We start from the raw sequence: 17,357 nt of genomic DNA, 5'->3' as shown, positions 1-17,357 counted from the left end.
ATCTCTGGTACCAAAAAAAAAAAAAAAAGTTTTGTGCTTCATATGGTTACAGGGTATTTTCATGGACTTATGAAAAAATTTTAAAACCAGAGAACAGATTGTTGCATATTATAAATACACTAAATAATGCCACTGGATTGTACACTTATAAATGGTTACTTATAATCATATGTGACTTGAATGTAAATAAGTTTAAAAAAAAAAAGACGAGAGAAAAGAAGCCAAAAGATAATGCATAGGAAAAGATGTTCATTTTCATTGATAATGCAAATTACAACCAAAATGAGATATTACTAAGTGTACTAGATAAAAAGTTCAGTGATTCCAAATGTTTGCAAAGGTGTAGAGCAATCAATGGGCAAACATATACTATTGGAAGTAGAAACTCATACAACCACTTTGAAAGAGTTTACTATTTTCTAGGTGAACATGCATTTCCCTATGGTCCCAGTAATTCCTCTGCTAGGAGAAAACATGTCCTAGAATGTTCAGATCATAAAAGCAAAAAGCTAGAAACATAATTGTCCATTAAAAATATATTGTATAAAATACACTAATATAGGGCTGGGGTTGTGGCTCAGTGGTAGAGTGCTCACCTAGTATGTGTGAGACACTGGGTTCCATCCTCAGCACCACATAAAAACAAATAAATAAAATAAAGGTATTGTGTCCATCTATAACAAAAATATTGAAAAAAATACACTAATATATAGTTATAAAGTTTATGAAATGAAGTAACATGGCAGAGAAAATTAGCAAGATATATCTAAATTATTCAACATGAATTAATTAATAACTAAAGGTAACAAATGGATAGTGTGATTCACTTTATATATAGTTTAAAAACAGGCAAAACTAAAATATTCTTTCAGAAGTCATATAAAGTTGATGAAAATTTTTAAAATTACAGAGGAATGGTTTTTGCAAAATTCAGCTTCACAGTTACACCTCAGTGGGAAATGAAAGAGATTAATTGGTTTGAGCAGGCAGAGAGCTTTCAGGTATCAGCAATGTTTCATTACTTTAAACTTCATGATGACAGCAGCACCCCAGAAGCTTCTTCTGATGGTTTTGCTAGCAAATGTTTCTGGTAAGAAATCTCTTTATCCTAGAGGGTAAATTTCTGGCAAAATTTTAGAAAGCATATTTCCAGCAAGTTCCATTGGAGCAGAACCACAGCAGAGACAGGACTTATATCATATAAGGGATGTACAGTGCTTCATTTTAAGAAGGCACTTACTCGAAAATGCCATCCCTACGCTTATGACCCTGAAAATGTGGGTTTTCTTAAAAGGAGGGACTCAGAGTGCCAAGTTTGAGGCACTCACTTTCTGGGTCATGCAAGTGTAGAGTTGAGAGTGCTTTAAGTTTAGCACCCTAGGTTCAAATTTCTGTGTTTGATTAGATGTTAACTACAAAAAAATTAGTACTTGAAGTGATCTCAGGAGACAGGCCTGTAAAGATGGGATTCTGGAATTAGATTGTTCATGCCCTTTAGACATGAATTGAATCTTTGCTGCACTCCGCTATTCCATCCTTTTTACTAACTTCTGGCTTGGGTACAATGCCAGTAGGATTTGGGATACTAGTTACCCATAGTATGAAGTGACATTACAATGAATCAAGCTATGGTTGATTGTAATGAAGTGGCATGAGAACCAAATAGTTACTATACTTGAGAGTTATGGCAGTGACAATGACTTTAAAAGGACCATGTAAGACAGTTTCATTTTTACCTAACTTGAGCACTTATAAAGAGAAACTGAGAAGCTCAGAAGTCAAAGTTTGATGAACAGAGTATTTCTATGAAAATCCTAATGAAACTCTTATTTTCTGTAGTCAAGCGAGCTGATACTGCTGAAAAATCAATGAAAATTTGTCTTCATAGCTGAATTGTGATGATAGTCAAATTCAAAATTTTGCCATACTTTTAGCATGAAGGTTGCAGGGGAGTGAATGATACTTTGAATTGTGGATATGACTGGGATCCAGATGAAACTGATACTTAAAACTCCTAAATTACTTTGCAACCCAACGTCTAATATAGAATAGTTTCCCTCTGATTGGAAACCCAATGATAACATTACTTAGAATTTTCAAAATACATGCTCATTCTCTGCAAGATCCACCGGAATCATTCCGTTTCTATACTAAGGGTCCAATCTCAGCATAATACAGGGAGACAAGTACATATGATGATCAAACAGAAAATAACTTACTGTATTAGTTTTTTCTTTTAGGGCTGCCATAACAAAATAATGCAAACTGGATGGCCCAAATAAGAGAAATTTACTCAGAATTCTGGAAATAGAATTCTAAGATCAAAGTGTTGACAGATTTAGGTTCTTCTGAGGTCTCTCTCCTTGGCTTCTAGATGGGCACTTTTGTGCTGTGTGCTCACATGGTCTTTCCTCTGTATGTGAGCATCCCTGATGTCTGTGAATCCAAATTTCCTTTCTTATAATGATACCAATCAGATTGGATGAAGGTTCATCCAGTGGCCTCATTTTAATGTAATCATTTCTTTAAAAGTCCTGTTTTCAAATATAGTCACATTCTGAAGTACTGGGATTTAATTCTTCAATATATGAATTTCTAGAAACAGTTCATCCAATATATTTCACAAAAACAAGGGTTGTGGGAGCAGAGTGATACTGCTTTACTTTTTTAAAAAATATTTTTAGTTATAGATGGACATAGCACCTTTATTTATTTATTTATTTTTAAAAATGTGGTGCTGAGAATCAAACTCAGTGCCTCACACATGCTAGGCAAGCACTCTGCCACTGGGCCACAACACCAGCCTTAACTGTACTTTTTTGTGTAGTTTTAACATTCACAACACTGTTAATGTCTTACATATTCATACAAGAAACCAGCCATATAGAAATAAAAATAAAGTCAAACAATACAAATGGTAACAAAGGAACCTAAATGTATTTCTAATAAATATCACAACTACCCTGGGGGAAAAATGCATCCAAATAAATTTGAACACTGTCTCTTAGCTATATACCTTGTTGGAAGACACAGAGAAGTATAAACAAATAGTGAGCTCTACTTAATATCTTGGTTTTTATTTTTACTGTACTATGGGTCAGTATTCTAAAACTATACTTTTGTATATTCTAGAATTGAACAAATTGGTAAAGATAATGAGGATAATCACAGCCATGATTTCAACTCCAGGAGAAGAGAGATACAAAAGTAGAAAAGGTAAAGACTAGAATGGATGCTATAGTCCTATTACCCAGATCTTGGTTTCTGAATATTCTTCATTGCAAGGAAATAGCTCTTTAAATAAAAAGTTCATTCCAAGCTGGAAATAGATAGTAGTATTTAGAAATGATCTTGGAGGGGGGGCTCAGGCTGTAGCTCAATGGCAGAGTGCTTGCCTAGCATGCATGAGACACTGGGTTTGATCCTCAGCACCACATAAAAAAAATAATAATAAAGGCATTCTGTCCATCTACAATTACAAAAAAAAAATTTTAAAAATGATCTTGGAACATCTTGGCATGCCAGGAGTTAAAGAAATGCTCAAAGAATTCATGGAGACAAGTTAAAAGGGCACAGGAGCCTCAGTGAGTTCCCATGACCAAATCTAGGAAAATTTGAGCATGAAAATAAATAGTAACAGATATAACTAAGTGAATAAAAATCTATGAATTCACACTGACATAAACAAATTAACAAATAAGTAGGGGAGAAGGGAAAGCTCATCTTTATAGTAAAATGCCAAATAGTTAATATGGACAAAATATTGGAGATTTAAAAAAAATAACCTTCCATTTTGAAAACATCATTAGTAAAATAGATTCAGACAATAATTACAAATGGATGTTAAACGGATGACAATAATTACAAATGGATGTGGGTGGGTGAAAATTTAGTGAAAAGTTATTTCTATATTTTCAAAGCATCTTCCCACATATTACCTATGAATTAAAAACAAATAATAGTATTACAGTGAAGAAATATGGTAGATACCACCTTAATCAGTTATCAAAGTTAACATCTTCAAAAATGGGAGAAGTCGACATCTTGTATCTTTTAATGTGATGTGCTGAGAATAAAGTATCACATTTGTGACAGACAGTCCTGCCAAATAATCCATGACCTGAATGTAAGCATGAATAATCATAGGACAAACCCAAATGAAGGGGTATTCTACAGAACAACCAGATTATCCCTTTCAAAAATGTCAAGGTCATAAATGACTAGGAAAGAGAGAACAACTCTTCCAAATTAAAGAAGATTAGAGAGACATGATAAGTAAATTGAATATGTGATCACAGACTGGATCCTGGAGTGTGTAGTAGAGAGAGTAATGTCCTGTAAAGGATACTATGTGGATGAGTAAAAACATTTAAATATAAATTGTGGATTAGATAACAGTATCATATGAATATTAAAATTAGCTTGGTAACTTCCCTGTGGTTATTTAAGTGAATATTCTTGTTCTTAAATAATTATAAACTGAGGTGGTAAAGGGTAAAAGGGACAAATGGTTTACATTTACTCTCAAATGGTTCAGATAAAACTTGTGTTTTGCATGTGTGTGTGTGCGTGTGTGTGTGTGTGTATGTGTGTAGAAGAGAGAAAGAATAAGAGAGTGCATATGCAGGAGTGATAATGCCAAATGGTTCAGATAAAACTTGTGTTTTCCATGTATGCATGTGTGTGCGTATGCGTGTGCCTACGTGTGTGTGTGTGTGTGTGTGTGTAGAAGAGAGAGAGAAAGAATAAGAGAGTGCATATGCAGGAGTGATAATGCCAAATGGTTCAGATAAAACTTGTGTTTTCCATGTGTGCATGTATGTGCATGTGCGTGTGCCTGTGTGTGTCTGCGTGTGTGTGTGTGTATGTGTGTGTGCGTGTGTAGAAGAGAGAGAGAAAGAATAAGAGAGTGTATATGCCAGGAGTGATAATGCCCGCAGGCCAAAATGTAACTATGGGTGAATATGAGTAACAAAGGAATACTTAATACCAGGTCTTACAACTTATGCAAGTTTGAAATTTAATCAAAATTTAAAAGTGACCAAGACAAAATGCACTCCTATATAATTATAATTCTCATGTTACATCTACACCTAAATGGAAATACAAACTTCCTTGAAACAAACTAAAAAGGAGACGAATATATATCAAAAATCAAACACAGGGAAATTGAAATAAAAGCATAACAGAATTAAATGCCTTTAAAAAAGGAAAATAAAAGCAGGAATGTCAGGATAACATGTAAAAGAACTTTTATCAGGCTGGAGTTGTAGCTCAGTGGCAGAGTGCTTGCCTTGCACATGTGAAGCACATGGTTCGATCATCAGCACCACATTAAAGTAAACAAATAAAATAAAGGTACTGTGCCTATGTATTACTAAAACTATTTTTTTTTTACAAAAAGAACTTTTACCCAGAGTTTTATCTTATCCCAGGTACTACTACCAGTAACCTGTTTGTTGCCTCCAAGTCCAATACTTTGAAGCTCATGAATGAATTGAGGAAAACTGAATGTCATGGTTCTGCTTAACTGCAAACTAAAGTTATTGGTCTTGGGAAAGAACATGTGCGTGTGAATGGAATTCATGTTCTATGGCACATCAGCAAGTGAATTTCCAAGACTTTTCTCTTATAAACTAACTGTTCAAGTTAGTAAATGGTCATTTCAATTTTTCTATTATTTTTGCTTTTCTTGAAGAAGATGGAAGGAAAGAGAGAGGAAGAGTATTAAAAGAAGGAAGAAAAGAAGGGAAACTTGTCATAGTTCCTTATTATAAAAAAGCACAGGTTCTATATGGAGAGTTACGAAAAATTATGCTGTGAATGGATAATTATGAATGTAATGCACTCCACTATTGTCATGTATGTAAGAAATAAATAAAAAACAAACAAAGAAAAAAAACCACAGGTAAATTTTCTATGATTGATCATTACCTGAAGTGTTCAAAATCCTGACCAACTATACAAAAGCTATACAAAATGATGCTTCATTATCTAGAACTATTTATAGAAGATAAGCCAGACCTTGTTAAAAAACATTAAGACCCTGATTAACTTAGAGGTTTATATTACTGGATGAATTCTCAAATTTCTACCCATCAAATTCTGCCCATACACACACACACACACACACACACACACACACACACAAATACAATACAATCAAAATCCCAAGAGATGTTGGTGGAACCAGGACAATTCAAAAATTTATATGGAAATTCAAGTGGCCAAGATATTGCTGAGGAAAAAAGGTGAGAGGACTTATTCCAAATATAAAATTACAATGAATAGGGTAGTATGGTATTACTGCAAGGAGAGACAAACAAATCAATGGGACAGAATATAGAATTGAAAGATAGACACAGATCTATACAGTTACCTAATTTATTACTAAACTGGCATTCATATCACTGCAGAAAAGATACACTTTTAAATATATGATACTGGAGCAACTGAATTCCCCTACTGTGGGAAAGATGAAATGAGTCCTTCCCTATAGAAATTAATTACAGGTATTGTAAAGTCCTAAATGTTAAAACAAAAAAATAGAAAGCTTTTAGAAGAGAACGCAGAAAATCTTCATTATTTCAAGGTAGAAGAAAATTTCTAAAGCACTAATCATAGGAAGAGCCTTCTTTCTATCAAAACTCAGAACTTCAACCAAAGAGAACAAAGAGTGAAAAAGACCCAAACAGGATAAAATATTTATTACACATATAACTGACAAAAGGCTAGCAGAATATATATGAGTCTTCCCCCACACACATACTGTTATATCAGAGATTAATAATTGGCAAAGTGGGGCATAGTGGTGGTTTACACCTGTAATTCCCAGCTACTCAGAAGGCTGAGGTAGAAGGATCCCAAGTCCAAGGCTACCTTTAGAGTAACTTAGCTAGACCCTATCTCAAAATAAAGTAAAAAGGGTCAGAGATGTAGCTTGGTCATAAAGCAGCCCGGGGTTCAATTCCTATTACTAGTACTACTACTATTATTGATAATAATAACAATTTAATAATAATAATAATAAAAATGGATGAAAATTAAAAAATAAAAAGTTAAAAAACTGACAAAATATTTGAAGGAGCACTTTAGAAGTATATTTTTACCTGCACATAAAATGTATTGGCAAGGACATATTAAAAAACCATGGGAATTTAAGTTTTCTCTATTGGAGATGTCTGTACTTTTAAAAATATTTCAAATAATCACGTTTTTGCTTTTATAATTATAGAAAAACATTATTTTAAAAAAATAATATAGGGGCTGGAGTTGTGGCTCAGCAGTAGAGTGCTTGCCTAGCACGTGTAAAGCCCTGGGTTTAATCCTCAGCACCACATAAAAATAAATTTTAAAAAATAAATAAATTATAACTAAAAAATATTTTTAAAATACTGTATAAAGTAGAATTAAACAATTGGAAAATTAAGTGGTGGGGAGCAGAGGTTGGCGAATGGAGCCAACAATTTGTCAAAATTTTTAGATAAAGAGAATGTTCTAATGCCCAAGAACTGGTACTGAATTTCACTAATAATGAAAGAAATATAAATTAAATGTGATAACATTAGACACATTGCAATTTGAGAAAAATTGAAAAGTAAGACAATACCAAGAGCTGGAATAGATATGGAACAAAAGGAATCCCTTTAAACTGCTGCACAGTATTATGAAAAAACACTTTGGTACTGCTTAGCAAAAATGAAGATACACCAATCCTATCCATCAGCAATTTAATCCTAGGTATATAGGCTATAAGAAGGGAAGCACAGGGCTGGGGCTGTAGCTCAGTGGCAGAGCACTTGCCTAGCATGTGTGAGGCACTGGGTTTGATCTTCAGCACCACATAAAAAAATAAAGGCATGCTGTACTTCTTAATTGTAAAAAAAATTAAAAAAAGAAGAGAAGCATAAATGCAGAAAAGATTCAGTTCCATTACTTGTAAGAGTCAAAAATCAGAATTCGCACAGATAAATCAATTATAATATGCTTATAATTGGTACAGTATATATTCAGCAACATTAAAATGAGTTGTGGTTTCTTTTTAACTTTTTATGAAAAAATACTAAAATTTTCTGTTTATACACATCTAGAAAGCCAAACCAATATGGTATGGGAAATCATATATAAGTACTAAAGTTCTAATGAAAGGCAAAGAAATGATCACAGTGATTATCAGTATTGGAACATAATGTTGTTTATGATTATACATGGGACAAATGAGGGTTTTTTTCAGTGATGACTGTATTCTATTTCTTAATCTCAGCACTACTTAAATGTATCTTTATAATTATTTATTAAACTATACCCACAGGTGTTTTATGCCATTTCTGTGTATAATTTAGAAGAAAATAAAATGCAAGCATTCAAATAAGTATTATGCATCTCAAAGTGTTTTTTGAAATTAAGCTAAGTGGAAAAGTAGTTGAATATGATTCCATGTGAAAAGATAGGATGTGCCGCATGGTAAATGTGTAAATTCAAGTTTTCAAAACTTTATTTTAGGCCTGCCTCACACTGAATGAGGCCATGAGTTTGATCCTAAAAGACTTCAAATACACACACACAAAACAAAACCACAAAAAAATTTAAAACACTGTATTTTATACACACCCATAAAATGTACTGCAAGGACATATTTAAAAATCATTGATTTTAGTAGGAATTTAAGTTTTCTTCATTGGTGATGCCTGTACTTTTGAAAATATTTCAAATAATCATATTTTGCTTTTATAATTATAGAAAAACATTATTTTTAAAAATACATTATAAAGTAGAATTAAAACAACCTGAAAATCGGAAAATTAAGTGGTGGGGAGCACAGGTTGGAGTATGGAGCCACCAGTTTTTCAAAGAGAAAACTATAGGAACCATGTTACCTGATAGGCAAGAATTTTCAAGAGAAACAGGAAACGACAAGCTACCTTTCAGATGCCTTGTGGATGTTCGACAGCCATTCTCAATTCCTCTCTGGAGTCCTCTATCTAAGCACCGCAGAGCTGGGGAAGGAAAAAAAGGAGTCAGGAAACACCAGGCTCTTCTGGGGGTCAGACGGGCCATTTCAGAGGTCAGTCTAGGTCAGCCCCGACTGTCCCGACATACAGTTTGGACAGAGAAATTTGGAGCATCAGAGAAAATCAGGGTCACTGCAATTCCGGGCAGAATCTGTCTCTGAACGGACAAATCTGGCTGGAGTCACAAAGGCATAAAGACGCCCCACTTACACACTGGCGATAAGGACACATAGTTATAAAAACACACACCAAGGGAACACACGTCAGAGGTACCCAAAACTAATGCTATCGGCCGCGCACAATTACACACCACGGAGACGGACACAGTCACAACCGCGGGGTCCACAGGAACCTCACACTTTCAGTACCATACACCTAGGGGACACAGTGACAGCAACGAATTCACACGCACCCTACAACAACAATATCACAAACACACATGGAGGAAAGCGAAAAATAAATCTCAGAGCATCCTACACACACCCCACTCACAGTTTGGGAAACGTCATAAACACACGTCTCCCAAGCGGACACACGCTCAAGGAACCTCACACTCGCTAACCATAATAAAACAAGTGATTACACAATTAAACTCCACTCATACACGCGCGATCATAATCGCTAATCAAGTCTTCCTCCCTTTCCTCACAGGTCCGTACACGACCCCACAGACACACGCCCACTGGGAAAACTCAATAAGAATCATTCGCACGCTCCTCACAGTCTCCCCTTCAAGGCTCCCCATCCACTAAGCTTCACAGGCCAGGGGTTCAGAGACGCCCGGCTCGCAGCCGCCTCACCTACGCCCCCTACGTTCCACTCAATTCCGCTTCACTCTGGCCGGAACGGGTCGAACCCAGCCCTCACAAAGCCCTGAAGCTGTCTCCCAAACCGGTCAGAAAATCCCGCCCAGTTCTCAGAACTAGTTCTCGCGAGAGGGAGGACTGGACCTAGAGGCCTCTGGGAAGTGTAGTCCACAAAGCGATAGAAGGCATGCTCAGATGCCTGCAATGGTATGGCTAACCAAAGAGGCCCAAACTGCCTCCAACCAAGCTGCTCATAGCCTTCTAAAATCCTTGAGCTGACAAGGAATCCCCTAGAGCAAAGTTTGATCAGACTCCTCGGAGCATTGTTTTTGCCTAGGCCTCCTCCGTGTGAACCTCATTCCAGAAAGAGTCTCCCCAAGCCACTTTATACCAGAATCCTCACAACCCTTTAAAGTTTCCCCTAGTGCTTTACCATCCACTAACCTCTCACCCTACCCGCGCGCTATAAATTCCCAGGGACTATTGTATTCCACATTGACTATAGTAATATTTTAAAATTATTATATATACTTTTTAGTTATTGGTGGACCTTTATTTTTATGCGGTGCTGAGAATCGAATTCAGTGCCCTGCTCATACTAGGCAAGTGCTCTACGCTTTGTCACAACCCTGGCCCTACAATACTTTTTTTTTTTTTTTTTTAGTTGTATATGGACACAATACCTTTATTTTTTTTAAAAAAAAAAATATTTTTATAACTTTATTTTATTCATTTATTTTTTTTACCTGGTGCTGGAGAATCAAACTCAGTGCCTCAGCTGTGCTAGGCAAGCCCTCCGCCACTGAGCCACCACCCAGATCCCCTTTATTTAGTTTCGTGTGGTGTTGAGGATTGAACCCAGGCGAGCGCTCTACCGCCGAACCACACCCCCAGCCCTGCAATACTCCTTTAACCACGTCTTCCATGTCTGTTTAATACGTCTAGTGAAATTTTTGTTTGACACAGCCCAGTCTAAGTACCTCCGTGCCCCGGGCTTCGACCACTCACCTGTAGACATACTGTGCCGCAGAGCCTCCCAGGAAATGAGGACAAACGTTTCGCAGCTGGGGGGTGGGGGGTGGGATGGGCGTAACCGGAGTGGTCTGTGCCTTCCAGATCCGGAGTTGCGAGCTTGGCCTTTGTGACCACACTGGCATTGCGGGGCCGCAGTTTGGAATACGCTTCAACCCGGCAGCGCGCAGAGGTTCTTAAAGCAGGCAGTAGTGGAGGGCGCCCACGAGCTGGGAGAGTGACCTCCAATGTGGGACGTGAGCGTCTGCTGGGGAGGCTGACCAAGAGGAAGCCTCTAGCCTGGTCCTGTACCGGAGAATGGGCAAAGGAAGGCCCCAGTGTGCTAGACTGTAGTGGGAGCTAGTCTCGACTCCACCTTGTTTTTGTTGAGAAAACAAAATAAAAGCTGTTTTCTGCTAAATTCAAAACAATATATATTGCCTTCTGTACTTTGTACCCCACAAAGTACACTCGAACCCAGGATGTACACCCACAGCTGTGCTCGAACCCAGGTGCGGTTGTTGACTGCTCCACTAATTGCTTTTCTCAGCTCTTGTACCTTGCTTGCTTGCAATTCGCAGATTCCACAGTATGTGGGTTTCCTCCTTAAATACTGGAACCGCAGACAGCCTGGCGCGCTTCTGTTAGAAGGCCATTTGAGCATAGCAGAAGTGTCCCTGGCCAGGTAATGAAGCTCTTTAATTTGTTTCAAATTCCGTCTTTGTTTTCTGAGCGGTCTCTCTATAACAAGTGGAATTAAAAAACAAAACAAACAAACAAACAAAAAACAACAACTGCGAGAGGGTAACAAGGATGTGTATAGGAAAAGCGCTTTGTGATGGTGGAGAGTAATATTGGGGGTAGGAGATAGGGTGTGGATTTGTGTGTGTGTTTGTGAGATCTTCTGAATGTGCATCACTGCATGGGTGGATGACATTGCGACTGGAGAAATACCAAGCCTCTAAGTCTCATTTCCTTTTTCCTTTTCAAATTCTGAATGTGTACTTCCTTGAGCATCTACTTCAAGGGGGGAAACTACATGATTGATAATAATAAACAATCCAGGGTATTTTTATGTAAAATTTCATAAATTTGTTCTGGAATAAATTTCAAAATCATTATGACTCTTATTAAATAATTATTTTGAGATAGGGTCTGGCTAAATTGCCTAGGATGGCTACTAGTGTGTGATTCTCCTGCCTCAGCCTCCTGACTAGCTGGGATTGTAAGCACAGGCCAATGCCTCAGTCAGTATGATTTTTGGACAGGATTCCTGTTATAGTTTATGTCCAGGATGCTTGCCATAGGCATTTTTCTTCTCTTTTTTTAGGAGAAATTGGTAGAATAAATATTCAGAGATGATTGTTTTAATTCAACCAGCAGCATTAGCCACAATTAAAATATGTAAAGAAATGTAATGATGGAGAGCAACAGCTGCACAGCCACATTTGATATGATTAGGACTCTGTATAATTCAAAATTTGAAAGTAACATTGTGTCTCCTTCCCATAATATTTTTTAATAAATATATTTTTAAGTTGTTGATAGACCTTTATTTATTTTATTTATTTATATGCAGTGCTGAGAATTGAACCTAGATCCTCATGCAACCTAGAACCTCATGCCAGGTAAGTGAGCCATAGTCCCAGACCCTCCTTTCCATAATATTTAGAAACATTACAGGGATAAGAGATACAGTTTTGAGATGCAAGCTTTTGATAGTCTGCAGCCCTTTGCTATACGATTGCATATGAAAGATTGTTTATGGGGAGCCACTTTGAAAGACCCATGTCTTCCAGTCCTGAAGCAAGAGGCTGTGACCAAACAGTACATTTCGTGGTGACTTGGGCTTAGTCCTAGCCCAGGAAGTAGAAGGCGTGTCACCCCTGGGGTTGAGCTACACTCATCTATTCTTTTGTAATACTATTCCTTTGCCCTGTTTGGGATAGAATGTTCCATGGAACCACCCTTGTGTGTCCCCTGCTCTTTCTCTGCCTTTGGATGTGGCCTTCCTAGATGTCAGTCAACCAGCTGACAGCCGACTTCACAAAACTAGACTCAACCCCCTGAAACCTGACCCCTTGCCTCATTTGAATGGCTCCCCCTCAATAAAAGGGTTCAGCATGTGCTCTCTCTTTCTCTTTCTGCGTACCCTTAAGGTCAGAGGAGCCCTCACAGGACCCAAAGAAAAAGGTATCTCTTGTGTAATCATTTCATGCAGCCCAGTTTGAGTGACCCTGAGTGTTTTAGTTGTTACGGACACAACAGTTGTTTACTTTTGCTTTGCCCATTTATATGGTACTATTCTTAAATATCAAGACTAAATGTCAGTTTTGAGATGGTAATTGAATTAAAATTCGAGCCTTTTTCACAGATAGGCTATCATATTATCAAAGTAGATGAAATCTTTCAGTTCTTCAAACAAGAAGAGAGGGTGGTAGGTAGAAGAAATGTAAAAGAGTCGATTTCATTATACACCCTGCACTTTTTTAGTTAATGTGAATATTTTTGTTATAATTCTTCCTCTCTCAATGCCATCTTTTATTTAAGCAGCTCTTAAAGGACTATATTCATCTCCATTTTGTTTTAAGTACTGCAAATTAAACCCAAAGATGCTATAGCACTGAGCAACATCCATAGCCCCCCCCCCTCCTTTTTTTTTTAATTTTGAGACAGGGTCTCACCAAGTTTTCTAAGCTGCTTTGAACTTGTGGATCCTCCCACCTCAGCCCTCCCTAGTATCTCTGATTACACTCATTCCCCTCCTCACCCATGTCTCCTCCTAATTTTCACAGCTTATATGTGCATTCTGCCCTTCATAGAACTGCAGTCTTTTAAAGTTCTTAGTCATTCACACTGAGGCTTATGTTTCATTATATTCCATTTTCTATGATTCCATTGTTAAAAAGATTCAGGGTTATATTTTACATCTTCATTTCCAATTATCATGCACATATGGGTGATCAGTTGTTCCAACATTATTTGTTGAAAAGAACACCCTTTCTTCCTTAAATTGTTTTGCATCTTTGTTTAAAACCAAATGGTTGTATTTGTGTAGATCTATTTTCTGGATTCTATTCTGTTCTACTAATCAATCTGACTATCCCTTTCTAATAACACTGCCTTCATTATTAATGGTTTCTCCTGCTTAACACTATTCACAATTCTTCATTGTGGAAGGTTATCCTTGTGCTTGTAGTGTTTTTAGTAGCATCCCTGGCCTCTACCCTCTAGATGCCAATTGAACTTCTCCAGATAGTAGCAATGTCTCCTGGAGGGAAAAATCACCCCTGGTTAAAAACACTGCATTAGAGCTTTTAAAATATTAGTGGCACCTGCCTGTAATCCCAGTGGCTCAGGAGGTTGAGGCAGGAGGCTGAGGCAGGAGGCTCCCAAGTTTGAAGCCAGCCTCAGCAACTTAGTTAGGCTGTAAGCAACCTAGTGAGGTCCCATCTCAAAATAAAAAATAAAAAGGGTTGGAGATGTGATTCAGTGGTTAAGCGCCCTTGGGTTCAATCCCTGGTACTAAATAAGTAAAATATTAATCACCGTTATTTTAATTTCCAATCTCTGGATGATATCTGAGTCAAGCTCTGTTGCATTTATGTCTTAATTTTGCTCCTTTTTTCATATGCTTTGTAATTTATGGTTGTTATTTTTGAAAACCAGGCATCTTTTATAGTACAGTCACGTGCAGAAAAGTTAACACAATCAACCTGTGACAACTCAACCTTAGAAAGGCTGCTTACAGGGCTGAGGCTGGGGTTTAGCACATGCAAGGCCCTGGATTCGATCCTCAGCACCACATAAAAATAAATAAATGAAGGTATTGTGTCCAACAACAACTGAAAACTATTTTAAAAAAAGAAAGACTGCTTACAAGGTTAGTCCCTCTCTTGTATCTAGGACTTAGATTTCTGAAGGGTTCCCACCATCTGAACTGAAGAAAGTGGCTCACTATGCCTGATCTATTTGTGCAAATAATATGTTTCATGCTGCACATCTGCTTTCCTTCTGGGAATCTGATATTCTGGTATGCATCAGGCAGGCATTGCCTAGGTGACAGGCCTCTAGCAAAAATCTTGAGCACTTCCCTGGTTAATAGAATCTCAAAATTGTTGCCATAACTCATTAATATCACATATGGCTCCATTGGAAAAGGAGTCTTGAAAGTGTACAATTGTGGATTTCCCTGGGCTTGCCCTACCCGTTTGTAGTGGGGTTTGAACCAAGGGCACTTTACCACTGAGCTGCATTTCCAGCCCTTTTTATTTAGGACAGCATCTCTCTAGGTTGGTTAGGGTATTGCAAAGTTGCTGAGGCTGGCCTCAACCTTGTAATTCTCCTGCACAATTTGATGGCAGTTATGTAAATTTCAAACAGATAAAAACTGACAAGTTTAAATTAAAAAAAAAAAAATATATATATATATATATATATATATATATATATATATATATATATATATATATATATATAGGGGTTGGGGATATAGCTCAGTTGGTAGAGTGTTTGCCTTATATGCACAAGGCCCTATGTTCAATCCCCAGCGAGACACACACACACACACATACACACAATTTGTCAATGGATTTTTATTGTATTTTTTACTTATATGCGTGCTGAGAATTGAACCCAGTTCCTCCCACATGCTAGGCAAGAGCTCTACCACTGAGCTAGAACCCCATCCCAAGTAGAGATATTAATACCCTACATGTCAGTATAGTATTCAGCTGAGCTTCTTGAGATACTAACAGTGCCCGACTTATTTGTTTGGGTGGAGTTATACTGCATTTACACCTTTAATGAACCTTTTCCAAATATTTTTTATTTCACAACAAAATTTTTTTTTAGAAAGAAAGACTTGATTATTTGGTGAATCTGCAAGTACAGAAAGAAATTTATCCTCTGTCCAACAGTTTAGATATAAATCCAAATGTAATGCAGGAAAGGAAGCAGTGAGCAAAGCTGGCATGTATTAACTTAAGCAAAAAGAATAGCATGAACAATGCTTATAAAATAAAAGTAATCACGAACATTAACTTGAAACAATTTAAGGCAATTGGATGATGGGGCTAAGTTAAATATTTGTTTGGGGATGGCAGGGATACTACAATTCAGGAGTTCTCTAGGATTTTCAGGCAGGGGATCCCCTTGGGGCAATGCACCCATCCCAATAGCCCTCTTTCCTCTTCATCGTGTGCCAGACTCGGGGCTGGTGTGGTAAGGTATTCACACTGCGGGGCCGAGACCGGACCTTCCAGCCACACCACATTTGTCAGTGACCCACGGATCCAGAGGCGTTTCTGTGTCTTGTCCGGCTCTGGACTACGTTTCCCAGCAGTTAAATCCAATTCTACTTCCAGGGCGAAGAGGCCTTGCGTAATCGTCCTCGTTCCGGGGGCTAGGCGCAGGTTTGCAGAGCAGCGGTGGCACGGAGAGCTCAGTTAAAGCCTTCTAACCGAAGTCCGTAACTCTTTGAAGCTCTTACCCAAACACCTAGACGGTGCTGGGCTTCGATCTTTCCGGAGAGAAGGGAAGGGATTCAAAGCCAAGGCCGGAGAACTGAGGCCCTCTCGGGACTACACTTCCTAGGGTGCACCACGGCCGCGCAACCGCCAGTGCACGCTCCGCACCTTTGGGGACCGCAGACGGATCGCACGAGAGTCCGCGCGGAACGTTCCAGGATTCCAGGGGACCTCGCATTCGGGTAGGTGAGTGCGACACCCGGAAGCGGAATGACACCGGCGGAGTCCGGGGATTTGGGGAGTGAGGGGCTTTGCCAGCGAGGGCGCCTGGAGTAAATTGGGCTTGTGTGCGCCTGCCTGAGCGAGCACTGCGGGAGGGAGCCTGGGCAGGGGGTGTCAGATTGGTACCAGAGCCAGACGTGGGAGTGACGCCCCCGAGCCATCGGGCAGTGATTCGTGCCCTCGATGGTGACAGGAACTGTGGGACATTTATGGACAATTTAAATATGACTGTATGTACAGGGTTCTGAGTTTATGAGTGATCAGGTGTGTAAACGTGGTGGCAGCAGCCTCGGCCGGTTTAGTAAAAGACATAGGCATTCCTGAAAGCGTGGACTGCTTTTTCTGTGCTGGAAGGTAACTGGATTGAAGAGGGCGGGCAAAGTAGGAGGAGGCAAGAGGAATCAGAGACAGTATAGACAACATATTCCAGGAGTTTCTCTGTATTTAAGAGCAGAGAAATGGAGCAGCAACTGCATGCTGTTGGGAATGAGCCACAAGAGGGGAGAAGTACGGGCCGGCGTGAGTAAACCAGGCTCCTTTGGGTGACCATCCCAAAATTTCAAGAATATAAAAAAGTCTAAAAGTGTAGCACAAAGTGAACCTTAAGTCCAAAATCTCAGAAAATAAAGGGAAAGAGCCTGTGTTTCATACATGTGAGCCACCATCAGGTGTGACTAGTTAACATATAATCTCCTGGCGTGAAATTCAAAACTAGAGATTTTGGGAAAGGTGAAAGAAGAAGGGTCCAAAAGTCATAAAGAACAACTAGGCCATCTGCC

At 38.4% G+C, this 17,357-nt stretch overlaps 2 protein-coding genes across 6 annotated transcripts in view; one reads left to right on the top strand and one right to left on the bottom strand.

The window, feature by feature from the left end:
- Positions 1-9,893, bottom strand: part of LOC114097388 (zinc finger protein 420) — a 69,036-nt gene extending 59,143 nt beyond the window's left edge. The window contains exons 1-2 of one of the 4 annotated variants that reach the window (XM_027941294.2): positions 9,812-9,893; positions 8,922-8,996 (exon numbers count right to left, since the gene is read on the bottom strand). The gene's annotated coding sequence lies outside the window, so the exon portion shown is untranslated. Of the gene's footprint in view, positions 1-8,921 lie in introns of all 4 variants that reach the window. The other 3 variants (XM_071604994.1, XM_071604993.1, XM_071604995.1) reach the window with 3 other exon arrangements.
- A 6,294-nt stretch (positions 9,894-16,187) lies between these two features.
- Positions 16,188-17,357, top strand: part of LOC114097320 (zinc finger protein 850-like) — a 29,041-nt gene continuing 27,871 nt past the window's right edge. The window contains exon 1 of one of the 2 annotated variants that reach the window (XM_071604964.1): positions 16,188-16,538. The gene's annotated coding sequence lies outside the window, so the exon portion shown is untranslated. Of the gene's footprint in view, positions 16,543-17,357 lie in introns of both variants that reach the window. The other variant, XM_071604965.1, reaches the window with a different exon arrangement.

The sequence above is a fragment of the Marmota flaviventris genome, chromosome 18, assembly GCF_047511675.1.
Source record: "Marmota flaviventris isolate mMarFla1 chromosome 18, mMarFla1.hap1, whole genome shotgun sequence".
NCBI lineage: Eukaryota > Metazoa > Chordata > Mammalia > Rodentia > Sciuridae > Marmota > Marmota flaviventris.
The sequence above is the reverse complement of the archived record's forward strand: the minus strand, read 5'-3'. Positions and strand labels throughout refer to the sequence as shown.